Raw genomic sequence first — 12,576 nt, 5'->3', positions numbered from 1 at the left:
TACAGCAGCGGTGCTTGGGGGCAGAGCTCACTGGTGCTGGGCAGCAGTTCCCGACTCCAGTGCCTCCTTCTCCTCTCTCAAAACAGCTCCACCTCCAGCCCAGGTGCCCCTGCTGCTTTCTAGTGGGGGGATTTTATGAAAGGGGCGTGGTGGCCACGGAGGTCCATGGTTAGGCCCCGCCTCAGACTTTGCCTGGGCCTCGGTAGTTGTCTGTGTGAGGCCCAGCCCTGCCTGCTACATCTGTGGGACCTGGTGGTAACATGTAGGCAGAGCCGTTTCTTGCGGCGGGCGAGGCGTGCAATTGCACGGTGTGCCCGCCGCAGCTCTTGGTTGCTCCGTTTGTACTGCCCCTCCTCCCGTCATTACTACTCTGCTCAGGGGGAGGAGTTTTGTCCAATGACGCGTTTGCATCGTGACGTCACAATGCAAACGCGTCATTACACGAAACTCCGCCCCCAAGCGGAGTATTTGATGGTGAGGAGGAGGTGGATCCGCCCGGGACATGGCGGGCAAGCTAGGAGCTGGAGGAGGGAGAGGCAGGCCAGCACAGGCCTTAAGAGCGGGAAGCGGTATGGAAGAAGACCTCTGGCCTGCGGAGGATGCCGCTGCAAATGTAGGTATAACTTAACTTTCTCTTTCTCTCTCTCTCTTTTTGTAGAAGGGGACTCTGCCTGCTATAATGTGTAAAATGGGGACTCTTGCCTGCCATAATGTGTAAAATGGGGACTCTTGCCTGCCGTAATGTATAAAATGGGGACTCTTGTCTGCGGTAAGGTGTAAAATGGGGACTCTTGCCTGCCGTAATGTGTCAAATGGGCACTCTTGCCTGCCGTAATGTGTAAAATGGGGATTTAATGTATCAAGGGCATTGCGGTGTGTGGCATAATATGGTGCAAGGGGGCATTACTTTGTGGGACTTAATATGGTAGAATTTCCTTTTCTTTCCTGTGGTGGCCGTGATCTGATGGTGCAGGGTCAAAAACTGGGGTGTAAGGTAGACTTTTCAGACAAGGCCACGCCCATTTAATGAGGCCATGCCCCTTTTCCGGGAGCACACGCGCAAATTTGTTATTATATCTATGGGGGGGGGCACATTTTTTTATGTCAATGTGTGTGGGGGGGGCGCACATTTTTTAAATCTCGCACTGGGAGCCAAATGGGCTAGAAACAGCCCTGCATGTAGGTATGTATATGTGGGTGTGGGTGGGAGGGGGGGGGGTGACTGTAGGGGATAGGCAGGGTGCGTGTGGTGACTGTAGAGGACAGGGTGTGTGTGTGTGTGTGTGTGTGTGTGTGTGTGTGTGTGTGTGTGTGTGTGTGTGTGTGTTTGTGGTGACTGGGGAGTAACAGGCTTTGTGTGTGTAGTGACAGGGGGAGTAACAGGCTGTGCGTGTGTGGAGGCTGGAGGGTAACAGGCTGTGTGCGTGTGGTGACTGTAGGGGACATGCTGTGTGTGTGTGTGTGTGTGTGTGTGTGTGCACGGTGACTGGGTGGGTAACAGGCTGTGTGTGTGTAGAGGGACAGGTTGTGTGTGTGTGTGTGTGTGTGTGTGTGTGTGGTGACTGGGGGGTCACAGGCTGTGTGTGTGTGTGTAGTGACTGTGGGGGGTACTAGGCTGTATGTGTGTGGTGACTGTAGCGGATAGGTTGTGTGTGTGTGGTGACTGGGGGTAACAGGCTGTGTGTGAGTGGTGACAGGGGGTAACAGGCTGTGTGTGGTGACTGGGGGGTAACAGGCTGTGTGTGTGTGGTGACTGTAGGGGGCAGGCTGTGTGTGTGTATCGTGATTGGAGACTCCAGGCTGTTTGTGTGTATGTTTTGAATGGGGGTAACAGGCTGTGTGTGTGGTGACTGGAGGCACTGTTAGATCAGGGTGGTGGGGGGCACACGGGCACGTTCCCACCCCGTGTCGTTTGTGACACTTTTTTTTAAACGGGGACCTGCGGCTGTGTGGTACAATGAAGGAGCATGCAGCAGAACTGTCAGCACAGTACTAGCAGGAGGAAGTGGTCCACCCAATCCAGCCCCTCCTTTAACCTTTTCTTCCTCTCTTGTGTTGCCCAACGTCACAATCCCACAAAAACCAGAAGAGGGGACCTGCTGCCGCCGGCGGTGAAAGGAGGACCCGCTGATACCGGCACTGATGAGAAGGGAGACCCGCTGCTGCCCGAGGTACATAGTGCCGCTTGTACTTAAGGGAGGGATGACACACAGTGACACTTGTATCGGGGGTAGTGGTACAGAGCGAGGTGCACAGTGCCACATGTACCCCCAATCTCACTCTACCCCGCCCCTTTCTCACTCCTCTTTCCCCCTTTCTCTCCCCTGGTCTTTCTCTCCCCCAGCCCCCCCTCTCTCTCTCACTCCCACTCTGTCTCCCCTCTTTCTCTATCTCTTGCCCCCCTCTCCCTCTTTCAACCCTCTCTCTCATCCCCCAAGTTAAACTTAACCTACCTCTCTGTCTCACCTTTATCTCTCTCGCCCTGCCTCACTGTCTCTCGCCCTGCCTCACTCTTTCTCAACTCTCTCACCCACACTCTGTCTCACCTCTCTCTTACCCTCTTTCTCCCCATCTCTCCCTCTTTCTTTTTCTCTCCCTCTCTTTCTCATCCCCTTCACTCTCTCTAATCTCTATCAACCCCCTCTCTCTCACTACCCCTCTGTTTCTTTTTTTCTCTCTCCTCTCTCTATCTTTCTTCCCCTTGTGCCTTTCTCTTTCCTCCCTCACACTGCTTTCTCTTCCCTGGTGTCTGTCTCACTTATCTCACTCTCTCTCTTTCCCTCCCCTTATTCCCTCTCTCCGCCCTTTCTCTCTCTCCTTTCTCACCCCCACTCTGTCTGACCTCTTTCTTTCTCTTTTTCGACTCCCCCCCCCTCTCTCTCACCCGCCAGCCCACCCCCTCTCTCTCAACCCTCTCATCCCCTTCTTTCTTTCTTTCTTTCTTTCTTTCTTTCTTTCTTTCTTTCTTTCTTTCTTTCTTTCTTTCTTTCCCTCTAACCCCTCTCTCAGACCCCCGCCTCTGTCTCACCTCTTTCCTGTTCTCTTTCTTCCTCTCTCTCCCGTCTCTCTCTCTTCCCCGCCTATCTCCCCTGCCCACTCTCCCCAAGCTCCCTCTCTCTCCTTCTCTCTCTCACCTCTTTCTTTCTACCTTTCTTTCTTTCTTTCTTTCTTTCTTTCTTTCTTTCTTTCTTTCTTTCTCTTTCTTTCATTCTTTCTCTCTCACTTTTTCTCTCATGCTTTATCTCTCTGCCCTGCTCTCTCTTCCCCCGCCCCATCTCCCTCTTTCTACCTTTTCTCTCGCCCCTGTCTGACCTCTTTCTCTCTCTTTCCCTTTCACTCTCTCCTCTCTTTCTCTTACACTCTGTTTCCCCTCTCTCTCAACACTCTTTTACTCCCCATCTTTCTTTCTTTCTTTCTTTCTTTCTTTCTTTCTTTCTTTCTTTCTTTCTTTCTTTCTTTCTTTCTTTCTTTCTTTCTTTCTTTCTTTCTTTCTTTCTCTCCTCTCCTCTCTCTTTCTCTCCCTCTTTCCTCTCTCACCCTGCTTTCTCTACTCTGCTGTCTGTCTGTCTCTCTCTCTCGCTCTCTCTTTCTTTCTACACCCTTTCTCTTGCTCTCCCCCCACTCTCTTTCTCAGTCTCTCACCTTGCTCTTTCTCTATCACTCTCTCCCCCTTTCCGAGAGGTAATGGGTGTTGCTGGCTGCTGCTGTGATCTGTATTGCTGGGTGAAGGGTGCTGGGTCAGAGGCAGAACTAGCGTCGATGCTGGGGGGCATCAGTCAAAATCTTGCCTAGGGCGTTAAACTGGTTAGGGCTGGCTCTGCTTGGGTGAGAGCAGCCGTCTTCCCTCTGCCACTCTGCGGTAATGGCACACTGACAGTAGTGAATATTGGTACTTTTCCATCACCTGAACACACACACACATACACTCACACTGTGTCTAAAGCTACACCGCACACACACACACACACACACACACACACACACACACACACACACACACACACACACACACACTCACACTGTGTCTAAGGCTACACCACACACACACTCACACTGTGGGCCTATTTCAGACCTGATCGGTGCTGTTCATTTTCACACAGCAGCGATCAGGTCTGAACTGCGCATGTGCCGGCGCCACAGAACGATGGCTGTCTCAGCCCTGCGATCGCCTCTGCCTGATTGACAGGCAGAGGCGGTCACTGGGTGGGAGGGGGCAGGCTGGCGGCTTTTGGCCGCCATTTATGAGACGTGGTCTGGGCAACGCAGGCATGCCCGGACCATTGAGGGGGCAGGCTGCGATGGCTGCATGACGTCACACACAGCCGCTGCGACCAGACACCAATGCTGTTTCTTGAACATAGCGCTGAAATGTCTAGTTACAGCACTGTTACGATGTAAGTCCGGGTGGCATCCTAGTACCGATAGGCACATCACGCCTTATGGGAACAGTGACTATTATAGGCTAGAAGACCTGCTGGTGAGTTCTACGATTCTTAACCCGGAGTGTACAAAGGTCATTGCTCAAAAGATCTTCGGAGAACACAAGAAGAGGATCCTTCAGCCAAGACCACACAGCCCAAACCAACTTTCCTAAACCTTCTGGTCCTGTCATCCCCTTCTCAACAATCTAAACATAACACCCCCAATTTAGCCCTAGCCTAATTACCTCCAGAATTTAATATTATGTTATTTCTATACCATTCCAAACTAAATATGTTGCAGGAATCCAATAAAAAAAGAATGCCACATGGGTTGAGTTTCATTATAACATCTATTTCAGCAAATTACATTTTGCTTTTGAATTTGTGTTCAGAATCAAATAAATTAGCAAGCAATGTCTGTGTAATCTCCCAGTATGTTAATGATTTCCAACTACAGAACTCCTATAAAATGTAACTCCTTTTACAGTAAATATCATCTATGATTGTGTGTATATGAAAAACTAGCACACATTTACAAATATAGGCACATTATGTTATTAAATACAAAGAAACAGCTTTTATGCTGCGTCAACAGATTTATTCCTGTTTGCAAATGTCCATTACTGAAAAGCAGAGCCTTGCTGGCTAATGAATCAACTGTGTTGTAAGATAATTAAAGCCCTTGTGACTGGGAATTAAAGATATGCAAATGGTTTGCACTGGGATCCGTAATGTTATAGAAGGCAAATGAGCACTCATACTAAAATGTCATCTTGTTGGATGTTGATACCGAAGAATCCTTACAACAGTTTCTAAGACTAGTAAAATAATGTGACTATTTCTTGCAGATCTACTGTAAAGCTGGGTACACACTGGGCGCTATATTGGGCATTCAAGCGAATAGCCAATATTTCATTAGTAGGTTGGCAGGTGTATAAAAACGATGTCTGTGAACGATGTTGTTCAAAGACATATCGCATCATCTGTGCAGCACACAGCATTGGGGCTTCTGGCTGTGTGCATGGGCAGTCCGTCGACCATACACAGAGGTGGGCAGTCAAATTCAAATGCCTGCCTGGCTCTGATGCAAGACCAACACATCAAGCGGTAGATCGGTAAGTGTATATACTTTCCTGCAATTGACGCTCTGTCAGCGTGACAGCGGGTCCACTGACCTCTCGCTGAAGTGTTTACCTAGCATAAATTCAGAGAACGTAAAAAAAAAGGAACAAGATAAAATATTATTATTGTGTTGACTTTAAAATGGCGATCCACTCGCAGCTGAAGTAAGAGATGCCAGCTTTGATGTTGCTCTACCGGTAGCTGTAATCACACACGCCAGCACCTGCAATATTTGTAATGCCAGCTACCATGCCAATGCATAGCATTTGTCAGTCCAAAAAAGTAGTAATGTGAGCACACCCAGTCATTTTTCTAAGTTTACTCATATAGTTGTCCATGTGCTTCAAATGGTGGTCCCTGGCATTACTGCTGTTAATCTACCTAGTTCCATGTATTTCATTCTTATATAATCTACTTTTACAGGTTTTTTCAACATTGATATATCTCTCTGAGGAATTTAAAAAAAGAAGTAGCCCCCATTTTAGTAAATAACATATGATCTTATGGTTATCTTATTACTATTGTGGAGTTATTTTCATATTGTCAACATAAGGCAGATGATACACCCACAACAACATTTAATCCTTGTTCCACCTCCATTGTAGGTGATAGTGGGGTAGTATAGCTAACACCGGTAATGTACATGTAAGAACCTACCATTCTATTAATTAGGTTGAATTTCATCTTCCAGGGTGGTTTTAGCTGGGGGCAAAATTTGTCTAGTCTTCACCAAATAGGGGAAAGGATTGGGAAGATTTTACTTACCTTAAGAAGGTCAAGGTCACTATCTGGGCCTCTAACATCTTTGCTGGGAAGGAAAATGTACTCAATTATTTGTATATACAATGCTATTGAATATGAGGCCAAGTTTGCTCTGAGGGTCTTGAGTAAAGTGTTAAAAAAGATGTTTGCTGCATTGGCTGTCAGTAGGTATTAAAATACTTCCAAAAGCTCACTTTCTGAGCTGGGGACATTTACTTGATTAGCTATTCAATGATAATTGTGGGTAGTTTATTGAGCAAAGGCAGGTGTGTTAAAACTGTACAGTAGATGTTAATATTTGGCTAACATTTAGCTACATTGGTGGGATTGGTTACCTTCACACTGTCATGGTTTCATATGGCTTGAAGTAGGGTCTATGGCTCTTGATTAAGTGACTTGTTGAAACTTTGCTTTCAATCCTATATCTTCACTCTCCCCCAATTCTCACAATTCTTGCGGATTAAGTTTAAAATCTTAGAGTTAACTTTTTTTTAAAGCGTGCTCCCCAATCAATCACCAGTCCTGAACTTCTTAGCCTGAGCTGGTATGGGAAGATAGGGGTAAAAATAGCTTGGGTTAACCTTATTTTCCTATAACCAGCACTATGTTGACCAGCTGGGGAGCTGACACTATAGCAGTGAGACACACATTATGGGGTCTCCCTTCCATGACAGCAACCAGACCCAAACTGGTCAGCCCAGGGCTGGAATTCCTCTGAAAGTCAGAATGGGGAAGTGCAGATTGGCTGAGTAGTCACTGTCAGCCCATAGCAGCACTTCCCCATTCACTCCTATGACACTCTCCGCTAGTGACATGCCATTCCATGTTGGAACTGTACACAGTGTATAGTGCCTGTCCGGTGGGCTCCGTTCATTTTTTTTATTTTATCAAAACCATTGGATGCTACTTAGACTGAAGAGGAACCCATCCAAGGATTTGGTAAGTATAAATATTGTGGTTTTGGGATGTTTTTTTTTCTTCCAGTAAAGGATTACCACAGTTGGTGGCCAAGTACTGTGCTTATTTTAATATTTTCTTAACAGGCGGACTACAGGTGCCAGTGGGCCCTTAATGTCCAGGCATGCTTGAACTTGTTGTTCCACAAGTGTCTGCATGTCGGGAAAGACTTACTGGGACTTGCAGTCTCTGTAATAGACATCATTATCTATTCTTTAACTATTAAACCTGCACCACCTCACCCGTGGGCCCAGGCCTGTTGATTCCTCAGGAGGGGTGACCCCAATTTATTTTTGAGATCCAGACTCTCCATGGAATTCAAGCCCTAGGCCGAAAGTTTGGGGCTGGTTGCTAGCTGGGAGATCCCACACTATGTATCTCCCTGCTATAACATGAGTCCCCCGGGTTCAGCCTGGTGCTGGTTACAGCAATATATGGGGGGCCCCATTCTGTTTATTTCCCCTATTTTCCCATACCAGCCGATACTGAAAGGTCATGGGCTGATTAATGATTTGGTTGGAGGGGCACACTTTTTTTAAGCTTTTACACCTAATGAAGTGATCATAGCAGTGCTGAAAGTAGGGTGGTATGGGGTGGTATGGAGAACCATTAAGAAATATGGTGGTGGTACTCAGTACCACCAGCCCACAGCTGGGGCATAATTTATAAGGGGCATTTTTGTGTGTGGGACATAAAATGGTGTCAGTGGCATAACTGTGTGTGGCATAATATGTAATAGGCATTACGATGTGTGGTATAATATGTAAGGCATTACAGTGTATGGCATAATATGTAACAGGCATTACCGTGTGTGGCATAATATGTAATAGGCATTACTGTATGTGGTATAATATGTACGGCATTACAGTGTGTGGCATAATGTGTAATGGGCATTATGGTGTGTGGCATAATGTGTAATAAGCATTACGGTGTGTGGCATAATGTGTAATAAGCATTACGGTGTGTGGCATAATGTGGCCAGCCAGAATTGTCATGTAGCCACTCCACTGGTTTTGACATATTTCACATAAATGGTTGGTTTGCAAATCCGTCAGCTAAAATGGTCAACAAAATGGCCTTTAGCAAATATACCCCTTTGGCTTTTCAAGAGAACAATATTATTCCCAAGAAGCTGACAAAGAAAAATAAATAAAATATTCAGCATACTATGTGACGCAGATTCTGATAATGAGTTGTCAGTTGGAGAGAGTTTCCAGAGAGAGAGCCAAAGAAGTATATAATGAAATGGACCAAGCTGGAAGCCAGAATGTATTATCTCTGGGTATGACAGTGTATGAGTACATACAGAAGAAGTTGTACATTACGATGACTGCAAATAGTTGCTGTTTGATCAAGTTGTTTGATCATGAACAAATTGTCTGACTTGCCTATGAAAGAGGTTGATAATTTGGTTACCTGTGGTAATGGGTGATATGAACAGGTTCTAATTACCACAAAGGAAACAGATGCTAAGAGTAAAGCAGAAAGGAAGCTGGCGAAACCAGAGTATGGCTATGTACACACTAGGACGATGTTCGCTGGATGTGACATCACCTGCAACGGGACCCGGCTGCGGGGTTGGCATTGGCAAGTGCATACACACTTGCCGATGTCGGCTGTGACGAGCGGCGGCGGGGCATTCGGCAGCATGGCCCTCGTAAGCAACTTCACATGTCAGACCTGCATGTAGGTCCGATGTATGATGCAGCATACGACCTGCGGGAGCGTGCATCAAACACAATATCAAGCTATACAATAACAGCCGGATGGTATGTGATATTGCGTAGTGTGTACGCACATGAAGTGTACCCATATCAAGAAGGTTTCACAAACTGATAGGACAATAAGGAAGAAAATAATGTAGAAAGATGTAGAGTTTTAAGAAAAAAGAATGGAGCAGAGCAAAGATCCCGGGAAGTACAGCACTGACTAAAGTGGTTAATGATTTGGTCACTACGAAGTCTAAAGGCCATTACTCACTACTTATTCTTCTAGATCTGTCTGCTGCATTTGACACTGTAGACCACTCTCTTCTCATACAAACACTACAATCCCTAGGTCTTAAAGACACAGCTCTTTCTTGGTTCTCATCCTACCTATCTAATCGCTCCTTCAGTGTTCGCTTCTCTGAATCTACCTCCTCTTCGCTACATCTTTCAGTTGGAGTACCGCAAGGCTCAGTCTTAGGCCCTCTGCTTTTCTCTATCTATACCTCATCTCTTGGTAAACTAATCAGCTCTTTTGGATTTCAGTATCATCTGTACGTAGATGATTCTCAAATCTACCTATCCTCCCCTGACTTGTCCCTATTTGTACTGGACCGTGTCACTGAATGCCTTTCTGCCATTTCATCCTGGATGACATCTCGCCACCTCAAACTTAATATTTCAAAGACAGAGTTAATTATATTTCCACCGGCCAATAGTAGACACCAACCTGATATCTCTATCACTGTTGAAAACTCGACTATCTACCCTACCCCACAAGCTCGCTGCCTAGGTGTCATCCTTGACTCTGATCTGTCCTTTGTTCCCCACATTCAATCTATCTCAAGATCATGTTACATGCATCTAAAAAACATATCCAAAATACGACCATACCATACTCAAGACACTGCTAAAATTCTAATCCACGCTCTCTTTATCTCCCGCATTGATTATTGCAATAGTCTCATAACTGGTCTTCCCAAAATGAGACTCACCACTACAATCCATTCGGAATGCAGCTGGGAGGCTAATCTTCCTCGCTAGACGTTTCTTCATCTGTAGATCCACTCTGTCAGTTCCTCCATTGGTTACCTGTATTCTACCGTATTCAATATAAAATACTTTTACTCACACACAAGGCCATTAACCAAACTACACCAACGTACATCACTTCGCTTATCTCAAAATATCTCCCAACCCGACCTCTTCGCTCTTCACAAGACCTGCATCTCTCATCCACAGTCATTACTCGCTCCCACTCACGATTGCAGGACTTTCATCGGGCTGCACCCACTCTGTGGAATGCCCTACCACGCACAATAAGACTCTCCTCTAGTCTCCAAACCTTCAAGCGTTCCCTGAAAACTCACCTCTTTAGGCAAGCATATCAAATTCCAGAACCGCCCACATAACTTTCATAAACCTTCCTATCAAATTGCATCCACTCTGCACGGTCCACACATATCCTCACATGTCTTCTCATTCTTCACTTTCCCTTCCTCTCGAACCCGGTTCATCATTGCTGTATTACCACATCATACAGCCCACCAAGAACCTTTGCAATCTGGTGGACAACTATGTAATAGATAGCACCTTTCCTTGTATATACATGCCTATTTCCCTATAGATTGTAAGCTTGCGAGCAGGGCCTTCCTACCTCTATGATTGTTTGTTATTACCCAGTTTTGTTATATCATTATTATTTCCAATTGCAAAGTGCAACGGAATTTGCTGCGCTATATAAGAAACTGTTAATAAATAAATAAGTAAAAGGGGATCAGTGACATTCTGGGAGAAACAGTGCAGAACAGTTGCATATTATTGGCATAAGTAAGTGTGCCTCACAATCACAAAGGTAAAAGTTCCCTAAACAAATTGTCAGTGTTACGCATAGTCTGCATAAGGACTTATGTAGACATGGGGCAGTGTTTTAAGTGGTCCTGGAGAGGTGGGGGAACTAATTTCCCCCACCACCTATCCCCCCCTTCCATTAGGCAGAGCCAGGACCAGTATTTAGGTTTAGGCAACAACCTGGTTGCAAAAAAGCGGTGTGGTCTCACAAGGATGGGTGTGGTCACACAATAGTACCCCCAATTCAAATGACGCCACACAGTAGAACAATCTTATTCACATTACACTGAATGCAGTGCCCCTGATTCATATTACACCACATAGTAGTGCCCCTTATTCACGTTACAACAAACAATAATGCCCCTTATTCACATTATATCAAACTTTAGTGCGCCATGTTTCTGGAGACAGGCGCAGTAGACTTAAGACATCTTAAGATGCCCTTGAGTAAGATCAACTATAAATGAGATCCTAATTGTATATATGTAGATATAGCCATACATTTAGGCAGTTTACTATGTAACAATATAATGTTTTATATGATTAATTCAATATATTTTTTCTGTGAACTACTGTGTTTATTATAAATAAATGTCCTAAACTATCTGCAATATATTATTATTTACATGAGAAATATTTATTTTAACCAAATGTTTCCTTTTTATCTATTTCTCTGAATAATTCTTGATTCTTTGTATGGTGACAGCTTGGTATGTTGGCATAATAATTCAGGATATTTTATTAAATAATTAAGTGACCCTCAAGGCAGGTTCATTCATATGACAAGACCTGCTGATTGATATTATATTTGACTACATTTGTGATTTTTTGATATACAGACGTACTGTATATTGAAAAATAGTTAATTTTTTAGACAATATTGAATAGTCTCTAGTTATTTTATTAATAGTTAGAAAACATGCTACACATCAAGTTAGACTTTTGTAATCTTTAGTAACTAGAGCACTAAATTACCATATAACAAATTCATGCACCATTTGCAGTGAGATTAATCGCTCTTCTTTACTACATGCACCAAAATACACCATCATGGTGACAGAGGTGTGTTTTTGAGCATGCATTATTTTTACTATATACACATGGGTTGGTTATGATATCCTGGCTCTCAGCATATCAACGGTCAGAAACCCGACAGTGGAATCCCAATGTTCAAAATCCTGATGGATTTTGGCAAGTAATGTAACTCTAACGCTAATCCTAACCCACCCCTCCTGCAACCTAATCCTAACCCAGAGCCGGATTAAAGGGGGGCTGGGGGTAAGTACCACGGGCCCCCCTTTCCACCTGCCTTGTCACAGACCGGATTTCTCTTCCGATCCGATCTGCGGTGCTGCGCTCCCGGCCCCACTGCAGTGGCGGCCGGTTAAGCGTAGCAGAAAGCACAGACGGGACAGCTGAGTGACAGCACAGCTGTCCAATAATGTATGAATGAAGCAGCCTGCCACTCAGTCATTGGCTGGGCGCGCAGGCTACTGGGAAGGAGAGATCCCTAGCAGCTTGAGAATCGTGGAGCCAGCGCCCAGTGGAGTTTGGGTGGCCTGTGGTCGTGTGCTGCTCAGGGAGGCTGTGTCACCAGCAGAGTAAGGCTGGCTGTATTTGTATATATGTTTTTATATATATATATATATATATATATATATATATACTCCAAATGTGCCGGCACTCTGTGCTAATAAAACAGCTGGTCCCGGTGCAATGAAATAATACAACTCCTCCAAAGATGCACGGCACTCCAA

The sequence above is a fragment of the Pseudophryne corroboree genome, chromosome 1 (genome assembly GCF_028390025.1).
Source record: "Pseudophryne corroboree isolate aPseCor3 chromosome 1, aPseCor3.hap2, whole genome shotgun sequence".
In the NCBI taxonomy this organism is placed as follows: domain Eukaryota; kingdom Metazoa; phylum Chordata; class Amphibia; order Anura; family Myobatrachidae; genus Pseudophryne; species Pseudophryne corroboree.
The sequence above is the reverse complement of the archived record's forward strand: the minus strand, read 5'-3'. Positions refer to the sequence as shown.